At 47.4% G+C, this 15,222-nt stretch overlaps 2 non-coding genes across 2 annotated transcripts; one reads left to right on the top strand and one right to left on the bottom strand.

The window, feature by feature from the left end:
- Positions 1–313: 313 nt before the first annotated feature.
- Positions 314–385, top strand: Trnat-cgu (transfer RNA threonine (anticodon CGU)). Its single transcript has one exon. It is a non-coding gene; the product is annotated as a tRNA-Thr (tRNA).
- A 13,700-nt stretch (positions 386–14,085) lies between these two features.
- Positions 14,086–14,157, bottom strand: Trnap-cgg (transfer RNA proline (anticodon CGG)). The gene has a single exon. It is a non-coding gene; the product is annotated as a tRNA-Pro (tRNA).
- Positions 14,158–15,222: the final 1,065 nt, after the last annotated feature.

Raw genomic sequence — 15,222 nt, 5'->3', positions numbered from 1 at the left:
GAGTGGAAGGAGAAGAAGAAAACAAAGCAAAATAAACCGAACCCAAATTGTAGAAAGAGAACGTGAAACACCCCTCTAGGTTACGGTCAGGGACGTGGCATCGAACCTGGTGCGGACAAGTGATTAGGTGCCTACATTATAGGGGTTTTCTAATTTAGAGTTTTCACACTTTCCACATCCGGAGAGGTGGTGGAGGTGAGGAACGGGCTGCCAGGGGCGGGAATGAGGGAGAAATCAGAGAAAAGCGTTAGAATCTTCGAGTGTGAAGCCGTAGGGAAAGCTGATGTGTTCTGAGAATCGGGAGAGCACGGATGCCTCTTTAGCTCAGTGGTAGAGCGCTGGTCTCGTAAACCAGCGGTCGTGAGTTCAAACCTCACAGGAGGCAGTTGATGTATAGGAGTTTTTTTTGTTAAGCTGGCAATAGATTTCTTTATAACATGGACACACATTTTGCTTATGTTCTGAGTTAAACCACAATCGTTTTAACTGTTAGCAAAACATGATTCGTGATATTGTATGAAAAAACATTGAACACCACTCGTTGTAAACGTTTACCACACGTCATATGCGGTGCAAGGATAGTAATTACTTGCGGCAGTGACTATCCATTTCGAGCACGGGGCTATTTTTGATAAATGCCGCCTTAAGCAGCGCGAACGTTTTACCTGCCATCATTAATTTACCGTCCCACGTTTCAAATAAAATGTGACTCGTTCAAGTTCGTTACGCTTCGGAATTGCATCCGGGGTTTGCCGGAGTTGTGTTGTATTTTTTTGTCCCCCCGGAGAACGTTAGAAAAGATCGAAAACGACACACAAAGGGAGGGCATTATGATGGGGCCCTTATGCGCCGCTTCTCGTCGGAGTCGAGATCCCCGACGTATAGTCATAGTCATTTCGTGCCCGGGTGTAAATTATTCACCAGAACCATGGCGGAATGACACGGACTTGTGCAAAGGCAAAGGCAAGCAGCAAACTCTTGTAGGTGGCACGAAGCCCTGGAGCACTCCGATGAGCTCACTCAGGAGGAAATACATTACGCAAAACCGTACCGTAGGGGTAAGGGGTGGCCAAAGCGAATACATCTTATAGTTCTCACCTCGGCTGCGAAAACTTGGGTGCGCGCTGGCGTTTAATTAATTTTAATTGATTTATACTGGCGCGATTCCGTGTCTTCCCCACCTGAAGCGGAGTGGATGGAACAAGCGATCCCTTTTCCGAAGACGGACCTTCTACTGAGTGCGGACTATTTATCACTTGGCGATTGTTGCTTTCCCGCCGTACTCCATCATTTTTCTTCTGGAAACTCTAGCTTCCATTGATGGAATATTTTAACAATGGAACGAAAATCTTCAAACAATTCTTTGGTAAAACTGATTGTATTCTCTTTCATGCTCCTTATAAGAAAGAAGGTAAAATCATTATTCTATTCTAGGTAGAAAGGAGTGGCCCATAGGGATTGGTCTTTCCCTCTTTTCTTCTGCCATGATAAATGAGTTTCCCACCCCGGGGAAGAAGGTGGCCAGTGTCTTTTTAATCCTTACCCAACGATGTTTACTATTCTTCTGTTGTCGCCTAAAGTCTGATGAATTTATTTGTGTTACGGATGCTGCGCCAGTGAAGTGCCTGTTCTTCCACTCGAGAGTGTACCAATACTTCTTTGAAATGTTGATAAGGTTTCCGTCGTTTCAAAGGCCAGATTTATGCAACAGACACTCCCACCTCGTCGACTGTGAACGTTGACGTAAATCTTATCCGACGCTGAAATCAATCTGATTCATGTTTCACAACGTGCAGTTATTCTGAATTGATATTGATCCTGGCTCTTGGAGCTGATCATGGCGTATATATAGATATATATCTGTGACACGGCATTACGAGAACGCACACACCGCTGACCATCATTGGGTCATCGAGTTACGCCCGAACCCGGCGGGCTGTGGGAAGTAAAATGTCATCGATACAAAATTAATGTCACTACAACGTTGGAAGGTGGTGGAGAGGGTGAGAGAAAGCGGGGGAGGGTTGTAGGTTGCATTTTGTTGCAGTCAACCAGGGGCGAAGGGAATGAAACCACGCTGGTGACGGAATTTCAAATGCGGGACCCGGTTCCACGACCGGAGCGGAAAAGAAGAAGGCCAAGAAACCCAAGACCGGGCGCAGCAAGAAGCGGCAAAAAGTGTTGTGTACATGGTGATAATTAATCTGATTCATAAATCATGCTTTACATGCTGTATATTCATTAAGATAAATGGTCCGAGCGAGGCGAACGGTCTCTCCGTACCCGGGTGAATGTCGCCACAACAGATAGAAGGCAAAACGACGGCAAGAAGAAGAAAGAGAGAGAGAGAGCGAGAAAGATAGGCAAACTCCAAAAGAGTGCAATTGCAATGATTTCACTTGCCGTGCAGAAAAAAAGACACGACGATCTAGCACGGTGGACACGAAAGCCACCAGCTGAGAGAGCATTCCGAGCCATTGCGGACGATGCAGCAAAGATGCACTCCCGATGGCCTCGATCAAAATGCAAATGCACCAACACACATCAGCCCGGCTGGCAGCAGCACTCGTTGTTGATGCACTCCGTGACCGATGACAGCCGGAACCCTTCGCATACGACTGCGTTCGCGAGTGTGCGAAAGGAGAGAATAGAAGCAGATTGCTTTTATTTTTCCCATCCGCATTTTCCGAGACCCCGGGTTCCGTGAATGAAATGCTAATGAATGATGCAAAGCGAAGGGAGCGCACAGAATAATAATAATAAAGAAAAAGGTAACAAATGAAAGGAAATCCACGAAAGCAGAAATCCCGATGCGGATCCCGTTTCTTTTCCGCGTCGCAACTCCCAAAGGACGTTTCGTTTCGTTTCGATGCCGACGGTTTGCCATTTTTGCCCGGTTTCTGTTTTGCTCTCCGCCGCTTTGTCGCTTCCGGCTGCCGTCTGGTTGCTGGGATCTTTGCCAAACAGAGCCTTTGCCTAGGCGTATCGGCGATCTCGGATTGCATCTCTTGCCAAACCGGATCACCACCAGCGGGTGGGGTGGAAATGTAATGCAATAATCGGCCTGCCCGGATCGACCGGCTGACTGACTGACTGAACTGATTAACTGATTAACTCGCTGTTCGAGCCGACTTCGGCCCCCGGGTTGGCCGGTTTGAATAATGTATGGGCCCTCCGCTCGACATCACCGACTGCTCAATTTGCAATCAGAACGACGAAGGCCGCCCGAGGGGACGGGAAGGGAATTTTCTTATCAGATGGGTGGTGTTTGAGGAACGATTCTAGACTGCGGTTTAACAAAGCCATAAGGATAAGATTTTTACTCTACAAAAAAAGGTTTATTGATGCAGGACAAAGCTAACATCATTTCTAGCTAAAATATAATTACGGATTTTAAGAGTTTAACACGTTAACGTCCAAGCGTTTTTGGCACACATTTTTAGTACAGCGGATTTTAATAAAAGTTGTTTAAAACATTTATCAAACCGACGGTTTGGGAAGGCTAAAAAAAGTCTTAGATTCCCAAGGAATTGATATTAAATATTACTTCAACTTTTATGTTGCATTTTCGTTAATTTATGGGACAACAATTTTTAGAACTAATGACAGCTGGCTTTCAATAATGATAGTCATGGCAGTCAACGTGTTAAATAAGTTACACGGGGTTATACGACACTCCATTTGATGAACTTAACTGTTCTAAATTAATTCTTCCCACATGTGACGGTAAACATCAATAAATTTATCGAAATCCCACATCACGCAACGAATCACAAACGTCTCCAAACAACCTCCATTGCGTCATCAAGAATTTCACATGCAATCATGCGTCGCTGTCCACTTGAGCCGCCGAGGATCGATTCACGCGATTCCAGTGAAAAATACCATCACCCTACCATCGGAAAACTTACCAACACACACACACTTTCAGACCTGCGGTCGATGACGCGGTTGTTTGCGCTTCTTGGCATTTGGGAAAAGACCACCCCGTGCGGCGGCGGCGTCGCCCGACGAGCGCTAATTATTTCGTGCCACAGCCCGGCAACGGTTCGTCCGGCAGCAACATTTGCCAAATAGCAATCATTTTAGACACCGTGTCAACTCAAGCGAACCAAACACCGCACGGCAAACGAGGTTAGGCAAACAAAAACGGTGCCCAAACAAAACATTAGCCGCGACGTTCGCGATCCGTCGAGATGCTCGTGGAAGGGAGGAGGGCGGGGGAGTGTGGGCAGCGTTTGCTAACTGTCATCGCGAGTCGTCATCCGCGAGTCACTTCTCGTCGATCCTCTTCGATCCACTTATGCTGTCGCTCCATCCTTCGAACAATCGGCGATTGGCTTTTTTCCCCTTTCGTCCGGTGCATCGATCGTTTCTTTTCGCTGCATCGCAAATGCATTGCATCCAGCCCCGGACCCCGGGGGAATGGTTGTGCGAAATGTCCGAAACAACATCGAATCACCGAAATACAAAACGAAACAGCAAGAGCGATTGCGGGAAAATCACCTAAACACAATAAAAACGCAGCGTTCGCCGGCTGAAAAATGGCCCATTTCGGCGTTCGGAAGATAATCATCCTTTTCCGCTGGCGGGCGAAAGATAAATATTTACCAAACCCCGGTGCTCACAGGGTTTTTCCCCGCTAACCCCGTCCAACGCGCCTCGGATGCCGGAATTCGATCGGTTTGCGTTCCGCACCGAACATGCTTTTCCTTCGGCCCGGGAATGCATCTTTGGAAAAGGTTAGCACGGAGCGGTTAAGCCGTTCGTTTGTGCTGTTTTTTAATGTTTCTTCTTCTCCTTCTTTTCCATCCTGCATTGCATGGTTTTATTATTTACCCTTTCCACTTCCCGTTCTGAACAAAAACCCGCGGTCGGCGTTGTGTATTTGTTAGTTTCGGAGAAAACAAAATTCTCCATTTCCAACCATCCACCATCATCCTGGGCTGGGGCTGGGGCTGGGGGATTGTAAAGTGGAAGGTGTGTAATTTTTGATTTTTTTTTCACCCGCACCCCTCCCATTCCCAGTTTCCCCGTGCCAGCGGCGTCTTTGTGCCGGTGCAGCACGAAATATCCAAAATCAATAAATGAATGTTTAATGAGAGTTAAATTTTCAAATTGTGCCTCGACCGGGGCTGTCTTTCTTGCGGCCAACGGAAATACGAACCCATCCCGGGTGGGGGAACTAAATATGCATTTTCCAGGCATTAAATATTTATGCAGACACGAACGAGTGGTTTTGAGAACCAAGTGGAGGGAAAAAAGGGTCTTCAGCAGTGCTGCATCCTGTGGTTGCAGTTGCAATTTTATCTCCCGTCCCCTGATGCAACCCGAACGGGACCCGCATATTGCACACATTGCCAACGATCCCCCCAACCCCAGGTGCGACCATGTTTACGCCGTAAACAGGCAAGCACCGTGACCGCAGCAGAGAACTCCCAAAACCCGGCGGAAAACCCCAAGCTCTCCGGTGGGAAATTTATGTCCCTAGACGTTTGTCTTCATCCCAAGACAGTCGATTCGTTTCGGTTGCCGTTCGTTGCTGTTGTTGTTGTTGTTGACGAGCCTGGTTGGATCGTGATCGTTTACATTATTCTGTTTGACATAACCTCAACCGGGTATCTTCCCGTTCCACTCTCTTCCCCCCTTCGTCACTTCGTATTTGACTTGGTTCTCGCTGCGATGGTTACGCATTTGTTTATTCGGTGATATTTTGTTTAATTTCATGAGTCGCGCCGTCCCGTCCCGGCCGCACTTGAACCGTTCCCCTTCCCCGGGCAACTGTACAAACATGAGACGATGCCATACGGCGGGCGAAAGGTACTTCGAACCGGTGCCCTTCAGTCTCCACTGGCCCTTGTCGGTGCGGAATGGCCGCGCGATGCAAATGCCGAAGTGATCCATGCACGGGTCAACGAAGTGAGATGGGTCTCAAATGTGTGTACCTAAAATAACACTTGCTGGAAATGCTGTTGTTCATGCGATGCAACATACGGGAGGAATGAAAACATTCTCCCAAAACTAAATTCAAGCTAGAATTTAAGGCAAAATTTACGTCGTACTGCGTGTGAGATAATCCTCCCATTTTAAAGGTGAATTCACGAATTCACATCTTCTCAAATGGGGGAATTATTTTACAAATTTACTAGCAAAAGTTGTGAGTGCATCTGTCCATTAAATTTAACCACTTTGGCCGGTTCGACTGGCAGTCGGAAACATTAACGCGCCTTCCAAACACACGCACCACGCCGCGTTTTGCCCTCACCCCTCTCTCCATTTCGGTGAGAAAACCCATTTTCACAACGAGCGTCCCAACCCCAATCGTAACACCTAATAATTTATTTTTTCACCCCACGATCATCTTTTACAGCGGCATCCAACCGGACTCGGGCCAAGAAGAGGGGGGGGGCCAGCATAAACTGACACGGCACCAGCCCATGTTCTAGGTGAGTAATGGTGGCCGCGCACCGCGCCGCCTTTCAGCTGTTATGTAAAACCGTCTACGAAAACCCGTCGGGCCGACGGGATGCGGCCATATAATTTGCCCCTTCCGCAATCTCATAGCCCTGGCCCATGGCTTTGGGGGGGTTTTTTCTTTCCTCTCTTTTCACTCCGGTTTTGCGCCTAGCGATTTCGTGGCCTGCCTCGTCGAGCAACCCACACACCCGCTGCAAGCCCCTATAATCAATTTCAGAAATTTAATGCCCACCCTTGGAGCTGCGGGAAAGTCAAGAACGTACCCATTTCGCCTTCAATCAAGCGGCAATAAATGAAACGGTGGAGAATCTGCACGGGACACTTGGGAAACAATCAGTTGAAACCGCACGTAAGGGGGAAAAAATAAGAAGGTAAATTACCTCCACGGCTGGCGAATTGGCGAAGGACCCATTCCGGCGCTCGGGCGCATCTAATTGACTTCCCGTTCCAATGGTGGAGGCCAATTCGATTGCGATCGAGAGCTGGTAACTCCCCCCCTTTGTCCTCGTCTTTGAAGGGTGTTTGTTCTCCTTTTTTTCGGGGCCTGCCAATCTGTCTATTATCACAAGGTTCGCGAAGGTTAAGCGAGGCGAACGAACACTTCTCAAAAATAGCTTCCTCTTCGAATAGTCATAAGGTTCGGTGTAACAAAAACGTTCGCGAAAACAGTCAAATCATCTGGTTAAACATCAAACTTGTCCGTCGCGGCGAACATGCCATGGGAACTTGTCCAGTCAGTTTTATTTCTTTAGTTTGGTCGGTGACTAATCAAACCATGTTTAATTCATGGCGAACGCTTTGGAGGCACAATTCGAAACCGAGCGAATCTCCCGTCGGTCACCCTGGGACAATCCTATAATGCGGTCATAGATGGATCAGGGACGACGGAAAACGGGGGAGGCGTAAAAACACACATCCAAAACATCACGACATCGGTGTAAGGGCCTGGAGCTTAGCCGCAAACCAGAGGAAAACCCCCCCACAAAATAATATCAAAACAGGAAAACAAATAGAATCCCCCGACCAAACAATGGAACCGCCGGAGCGCATTCGGAAACTCGGCAAAAATGTAATCAAATCTAGTCTGCGGCTATGCTGCCGTTTGTCGATTGTCAACCCGAAGTGTTTAGCATAAGAAGCGGCCCGGCATGCAAATCGATCGGCCGCTTCCATCGGCATTGTTCCAGGCGACGAGGCCAGAACACGCCAGGCGAAGGTTCACGCGACACCGACATTTGCTCTCCCTCCCGCCCGTATTTGCATTGTCTACGATCGGAATTGGAATATGGCCGCTGCATAATGGAAGTTGATGGCCGGGCGCGGGCGCGCTCGTCATCATGGTGGCTATCATTTGGCTTGACGTTGTCTTTTCTTTTATTAGAGGCTTAACAGTGTACATTGTTTTGCCAAACTGCCGTGCGTATCTCTCTATCTCTCTTTTTCTTTGCGAGTGTATGTTTACATTTAATTGTCTCCGGTGACACTTTTATCCATCCCGGGCATCTTCGTGCGTCACGCGGCCAAGTGTGCCACTCCGGGTGCTATTCTCCTTCAAAGTGGTGACATTTGTTGGTACGAGAAGCAGTTAGTAGTAAAAACTTTACATTCTATCGCTTCAGAGGGAAACAAAAAGTGTCCATGACAAGAGATTTAATCTACGACATCAGCAATGTTTTTTGCCATAGTCTGTAGGAAATTGTTTCGTTTTTCTTCTTCTAGATAATATTTTAAAAAATTGTTTTAGTTTTGCTCTTGAATTAGTTCATTTGTCGATTCATTTGTTTTGAAGAGGCACACTTAAAAGTTTTACAATAATATCAACTTATAATTTAACTTCGGAATGTTGGGACAGTTGAGTTTTTGCTTTACTCGATGATTGAATCTTTTTGTGCTGAAAGAAAATACTAGGAAGCAAGAACTCACAAAAGCTCATTTTTCGGAGGTTCATCTTCTTTAATCATTTTTTTTAGGTTAGATTAAACCGTTTTAATCGCTGCATTTAACCTTCGCATTCTATACCAAAACTTTTCGTAAATTAGGAAGCAGCGATTAGGACCCACCAGCAACTGACCCACTGGCGATGCCGCCTAAACAGCGTTATCTAACCTGTCACTGGTTTGCCCTATCGGCGTGCCTGAACCGTGCTTAATTTATTTTTTACAGCCAACCCGCGGCCCGATGGCGCGAGTCCTAGACAATTTCATTAATCATGCAGCAAAACGGCAGCGAATGGGTTCGTAATCGCTCTCCGCCCGAGTGGAATGTCCGAGTGCTTTGGATTTGGCCGGATGCGAATGCGAAGGCCCGGCCCGTTAATCGGGCCCGTGTTCGTTTTGCTGCGGCGCGAATAATGTTGTTGCCGGCTGGGAAGGAACCCAAAGCACGGCCCTTGGCTTCCCCGCTCGTTTGGGGTGGTGGTGGTGAGTGCCACGGTGGCCATAAAACTGTCTTGAAAGGTTTTGTTGAAAGCGTCACCCTGTGCGGCATGTTTTTATTATTGTTGCCGTGCTAATCTCCGCGTTCAACAACTCACGGCGGTTTGAAATGCTTCTTGCCGTGGGACCTTGAAAATGCTGTTTCGGGTGAGATTTGTAGTGGGTTTTATTTACTCGGTTTTCGCGCCTAGGAAAAAAGGGGGGGGCAGCTATTTCATACCGCCCCATGGATGCCAATTGCTTTTTTAATTCGTTCGAAAGTTCAAAAAGTCACTTCGCACTCTCGCCCGAGGTTAAGTTAAAAAACGTGTGTTAATGCGACAGTGGAGGATTTTTGATTGCGATGGGAAACATTTCGCGGGCCGCAAATTAATCGCAATCCGAAGACGGTGCAGAATGAAATGACCGAAGACTCGATCATCGAAAACCCGAACCCACGAACCCGCGAATGTGGCCCGAATGGGGGCCTCGTGTGGGAGGGGAGTCGAGGGGATAATCCAAATCCGAAGCAAATTGTCTCCGTCTCCGTCGATAAATCTCGAGCTCGCTGGCCATTAATTTCGCTAACAAACCGCACGCATCCGCTTAGCACTCGCTGGCGCAAGTTCGAGAAGGAGTTCGGAACAGCACGAAAAAATGCACGATCCGTGACAAAAACAACTACAGCGCCCGGTTCATCACGACCCGTCCGTGACCATCCCGTGGGTTCGTGGTCGTGCGGTGCTTAATTATTCGAAATTACTGCGCCCGTAGGGTTTGGCGCAGGAATTCTAATGACCGCTAATGACCGAGGGCCAGGATTGACAAAAGTTAAATTAAGCGATAATGTTTTATGGATCGTGGCCGCGATCTCGGTGCGGGGGGTAATGTAACGGGGTTGGCATGTTTTTTTCTTCGTTGTTCTTATTTTGTGTTGCTGCTGAACAACCCCGCTTGGCGAAACCCGTTCCGATGTGTTGTGTTCCCAGCGGGGTTCTATTTCCTGCAGTCGCTAAATCGTTCTGCAGGACACCGGAGGACGTTTCTAGAAGAGTTGATGTTGATCGAGTTGGAAACACTTCCGCTGGCAGGAAGGAACCAGTAGCGGAAGATGACGAACGAGAAGACACACAAAAACAACACGTCGATGTGCGAACGTAAGCAAAGTTTCCCATGGGGAGGGAGGGAGGGCTGAGGAGCCCAATCGGACGTCAAACTGCGGCGCGGTTGACTGACGCTAATGAGCTTTGATCGATTTTTCGATTCGTCGGACGAGAACTGGGGCAACGACGACGTCAGGGGCCTACGGACGGACGTCAGTGGAAAGATGGAACACCGTCACTGTGTCACCGACCGATGCGGACTTGGTGAATCCGGCTGGATTAGGGCCGGTTCTTAAACACCGCCGGCTTAGAGGAACCACGGCGACAGCGAGCAGTGTCGGGAAGAGGTGAAAATTGAGCGAAGGATTATGATGTCACTCAGGGCGTACCAGGGTGGAGGCTAGGCCTGGCCTCGAAAAAAGGGTTGGGAAAATGAATCACCCCGCACGGACCGTTTTCGAAATCAAATAATGCAGAATGATTAAGTGATTTCCGTGACGCAGTCGGGCGGAAATCGACATGGAAGGCACCGCCGGCTTACCGATCGGCATTTGTGAACTCATCGATGTCATTGCTCAGATAAACGTCGGATAGCGTGAAACGATGAATGACAAGATTTTACTTTCTGCTCAAACAAATGTCATCGAGATATGTTGGCTTTCCGTCGACTGGTGCGCATATGTTGACATTCTGAAACCGATTTTCAATCAACTCCAACAGCTATGGAAATTGCTCAACTCAGCTTCTCGACTAATCACGCAGAACTAATCCTTGTAAGACCACTTTTTTAAATTCACGTTTTATCTTATCATAGAGATGGAAATCCAAGCCTCGCCTGTAATACACATAAGCACCAATAAATACAAATTTCGCAAGACGGAAACAAATCGTAGCTTATGATTGATTATCCGTCTGCCTCTTACAAAACCCTCGGACAAGGAATCTTTTTGGCATTAAACCTTGGCTTTTGTGGGTTTGGAAATTGGAAAATTTGTATCTCTGTTTGGCAAACATGTTAAGCCACCATCGGCTGTTGTTGTAGATAAGGATTGCAAGTTACGGTATCATTGGCTCAACGTGCAAAATGCAAGTAGCTTCCGAGGGATTCCCAGACGTGAGCCCGGATTCGCCTAAAATGGGACAACACAACAAACTACGTAAGTCCGCAGCACCCCGTGTGGATTAAACGAATTCTGCCTTGAGCCATCATTATCCCAAATCCTGCTGCCTCTGCACGAAGTTCCCAGACGCGGTACGTAACCGGTAAGCTGGTCGCGGTACCTAAATCCCTCACTCACCCTCCCTTACTCTCTCTCTTTCTCTCTCTATCTTGCCATAAACCTGCCCAGCTCATTAGCGAACCTACCTGGCCGGATGGCCAAACCCAAGAGGGACGCCCTAAGCCGGCAAAGCGCGGGAGCGATTAATGATTGTTTTCCCGATTCGAAATCTGGCGATCAAAGGTGACCTCCGGGGTTTGCCCAGCTTCGGTCGAACGGTTTTCGTGAAATTCGTCATGCGCAAGGCATGGTGATTATTTTTCTTCACTTCCGTCCTTATCTTTACCACCCGATGACATTTCGGTGGCCATAAATCAGGCCGACGAGAGTGGCGGTTTTTTTTTTGTTTTTTTGCTGGCTGCTACTTTATTTCATGTCGTTTTTTCCCCTCCCCCTCTCTCAACGCGAGGAAAGAAATGTCTCTTGGGAAATGTGTTGTTTGTGTTGCTGCCATTCATGCGCGGCACGTTTCCTGTACGGTGATCAATCCGGCGGATTGGGGGCTGTCCCTAATCCCCTGATTTCATTCATCCGCCGGTTAGTCGCAAGCGGTTGGGTCTTATCTTGCGGATCAAGATACGAACTCAATTGAAGGATTAACGGGCGTTATTAGCTTACCTCACTGATAAGGGCAGTCTAGAAAGGTTAAGAATGTAGATTGCATTTTCAGTCGCTAGAATAGTTCGTGATGCTTTTGGAATTAAGAATTTCTTTTTGTAAATTAAAAACAATTCTCACGCTTGGAAATGCTAACTTTTTCTTGCTTCTCAAGTAAGACTAACTAAGAACGAGTGATGAACCCACTTGCACACAGTCAAATAATAAACACAAAGTCCGACAGGCAGGTCCGCTGTCTAGTCACTGGATGGCATTTAATGTGAAGGGATCCGGAGCGGAGCGAAACTAATCTTCTCCTTCCACCCTTGGCGAGACCAATCTCCCAACGGCGCCACTCGCCACAACTAAGCCCTCCCGGGTCGTCGGTGAAAAGCGCCTTTTGACTACGATGAAATCTAAAACTAAACCTCACGGGATTTCACCGTACCCGAGCCGGTATTAGAAGTGAACTTAACCTACCTAGCGGGCGAGTTCTTTCGCCGGACGGGAAGAATCCATTCCCCGATTAGATACAGGCCGCCGCCGACTGTGGATCGATTTTCTTTTATCGATTACTCGTTTTTCGACCGACGCCAAGCGGCTGGGACGGGATTTGTACGGATTTAGTTTTGCCTTCCCGAACCGCCAAGCCGGACGGATGTTTAATCGACATTCACCGAACACGGTTTTGGGGCGGTGGAAGGACAAAAGGGTCGGATTGGGAGGGAGTTTTCGATTTCCGCTTTTGGAAGGTTGCATTTATTTTGTGTTTTAGTCAGGATTCAGATCATCTTTGTAGTTCTGTGTAGAAGAATGTATGCATTGTGATACGATACTGAATTATTTGTATTTTGTTTGCTCGTTAAGTGAACTTAAGTTATAACAAACCATAAGAACCAATTTATTTCAACGGAAATTTTAATGTTATCATGCAATGTTTCACTTCCTTTTTCTTTACAATGCCAAACAATAGACCTGGTCTTAAGAAAAGTAACAATGCAACGATCTTTCAACCCGGATTGCACCATTGAGACCCTCGAGCCACTTCGTTGTGTTACAGCTTCCGTTTTTATTTGTTTTTGTTTAACTTATTTCAATCACCCCGCCATCCATCAATCGGTCCACCAGACTCCGTGGAAGGCGAATGGAAGCCGAAGGACGTGAACCGTTTTTGGTCTGCCATTCCGAAATAAATTCACCGACCTATCTCAAGCTAAACTGTCGTAAAATGTGGCGCGGAATCGGAGGGAAAACACGGCGATATAAATTCAACGATCCCCAGACGGAAAGACAACGGAATGGAATGAGTACGAGCTGATGGGAAAACATAAAGCAACAGACGAGTAAGCCATCAACAACCAGGGGCCGCATTCGGAAACCGCGCCGGGTTGGAAAAGACGTGGCGAGCAGGAAAAAGAAAAACATCGCATCGCGAAGAGGATAATCAAAACAGAAGAAAAGAAGTTGTACGCAATGACGTACGTTTGTGCGAGCGGGGCACGCAGGGGAAGAGGGGGGCCCCGGTACGGAAAGCGGCGGAAACATGCTGTCCCGCGCCGCGACGCGGCTTTCGGTGCTTTAAACACACGGAATGGACGGCGAATAGACAGACGGATGGATGGCCGACGAGTCGAGATCAAATTAAGGCAGATATGTGTTAATCGTCGTTAATGGTTAATGGGGGTAATTTTATGTCCATTCTTCGACGGCGTCCACGGTGGTGGAGTGGGTGGAGCGGGCGGTGGGTTGTAGAAGGGTGAGCAAGGCGGTAGTAAAAATGTGTGAGCTGAACCGCTTCGTCTGTTGCCACACATTCGGCCTGACGGAAACGAAATCTCCCCGTTACATTTCGCGCCTTCCGAGCCGAGCATATGCCAGGTCCGCAGTTGGTGGGGATCTTCGATAGTAATAATAATCGCATAAAATACTCGCCCCTTGCAAGGTTGAGGACGTTGGTAAGGCATGAGTAACTACAGTGGCCATGGGAAGAAGAATGAATAAATTCGGGATTCTGACAGCTCCTTGACTCATCTCAATGTTTCTAGGCGATTATCTACAAAAAGAACGATTACATTTGAAGGAAAAAAGTAATGATCAGATAAGAATAGTTAAATATCAATTATTGAAAATTAATCGGAATTGTAAAATCTGACTTCTAGTTAAGAAAAAAATTATTTAAAAAACTAAAAAAGTCCTATGCTGAATTTTCCACTTGGGCTCGTCCGGGATTTGAACCCGGGACCTCTCGCACCCGAAGCGAGAATCATACCCCTAGACCAACGAGCCAGTTGATGAGAGGCGCGTTCGATACCAAACATAAATCAAGTGTAGGCACAGAAAGCAAACTAGATTCATCGAAAAGGAGAGAAAACGCGAACACCATGCTTGTGCAAAGCAAATCAAATACTTTTATTGCAGGCGAAAAAAAACAGAATTTCGCATTCAAATGTTGGTGAACGTATTTGAAAACTAAAACTAGTGCCGAATACAACTGTGTTCCTAGTGGAATATTCATTGGATATTATTCAACGATTGTAACTTTCCAAAAAGCGCTCGCATTCGTGTTTTCAAAAAGTTCGCTCCGGAATTGGATTTCGTATTCCCCGGACTCCCCGACGTTGCTGGAAGTTGTCTTCTGCTTTTGATTACGATTGCTTTCTTTCTGCCGCATCCCGGGTTTGCTACCTAGTTTGTTGACTCGTCGGATATTTACCTTACCTTTCTTCACGTTTCCTTCAAAGAGACAACCGGAGCACAACGGACGGGCGGACGTAGTCCTTGTGCCAAAGCGACACGATAAAACGCTGGTGCTTTGTTTTCCAGCCGGCTGCCGGTGTGCGGAACCATGTCACAAAGGTTTCCACATTGCTTCCCCGCCCCAAGAACATTCGGTGGCAGCCGGGACTTGCCGAGATTCGAGAGATGAATCTTTCATAACTTTGCTCTCGGATGATTAAACATTTATGGGTGAATAAAACTGCGTTTCCAATCCACTGGGCGCAACATTTCCCAGCTTCAACGATATGGCCCTCGTACGGGGCACTCTTGTCGAGGGCACGTCCCGATGCCTAGCACGGGAAGAAAACCCCCTCGATCGGGACGCTCCATGGTAAGCGTAGCTGGGGTGGAAGGATTACGAAACTGAACGGAACTGGCCCGATCCCTTTTTGTTTGGATTCTCTCGAAACGATTGCTGGGGACGGTATTAGAAATTCTTTTCACTTCCGCATGAACCTTCGTGCGTGGAATATTGCATTATGGATGCAATGAAAATAGACGTTCGGAGTTTTTTGGATTATTGGTGCAATGCACTAGAATGAACTATTTTCCAAACAAAAAATGGCGATGCAA

Source organism: Anopheles coustani, chromosome 3 (genome assembly GCF_943734705.1).
Source record: "Anopheles coustani chromosome 3, idAnoCousDA_361_x.2, whole genome shotgun sequence".
NCBI classification, from domain to species: domain Eukaryota; kingdom Metazoa; phylum Arthropoda; class Insecta; order Diptera; family Culicidae; genus Anopheles; species Anopheles coustani.
Note: the sequence above shows the minus strand (reverse complement) of the source record. Positions and strands in the feature narration are given on the sequence as shown.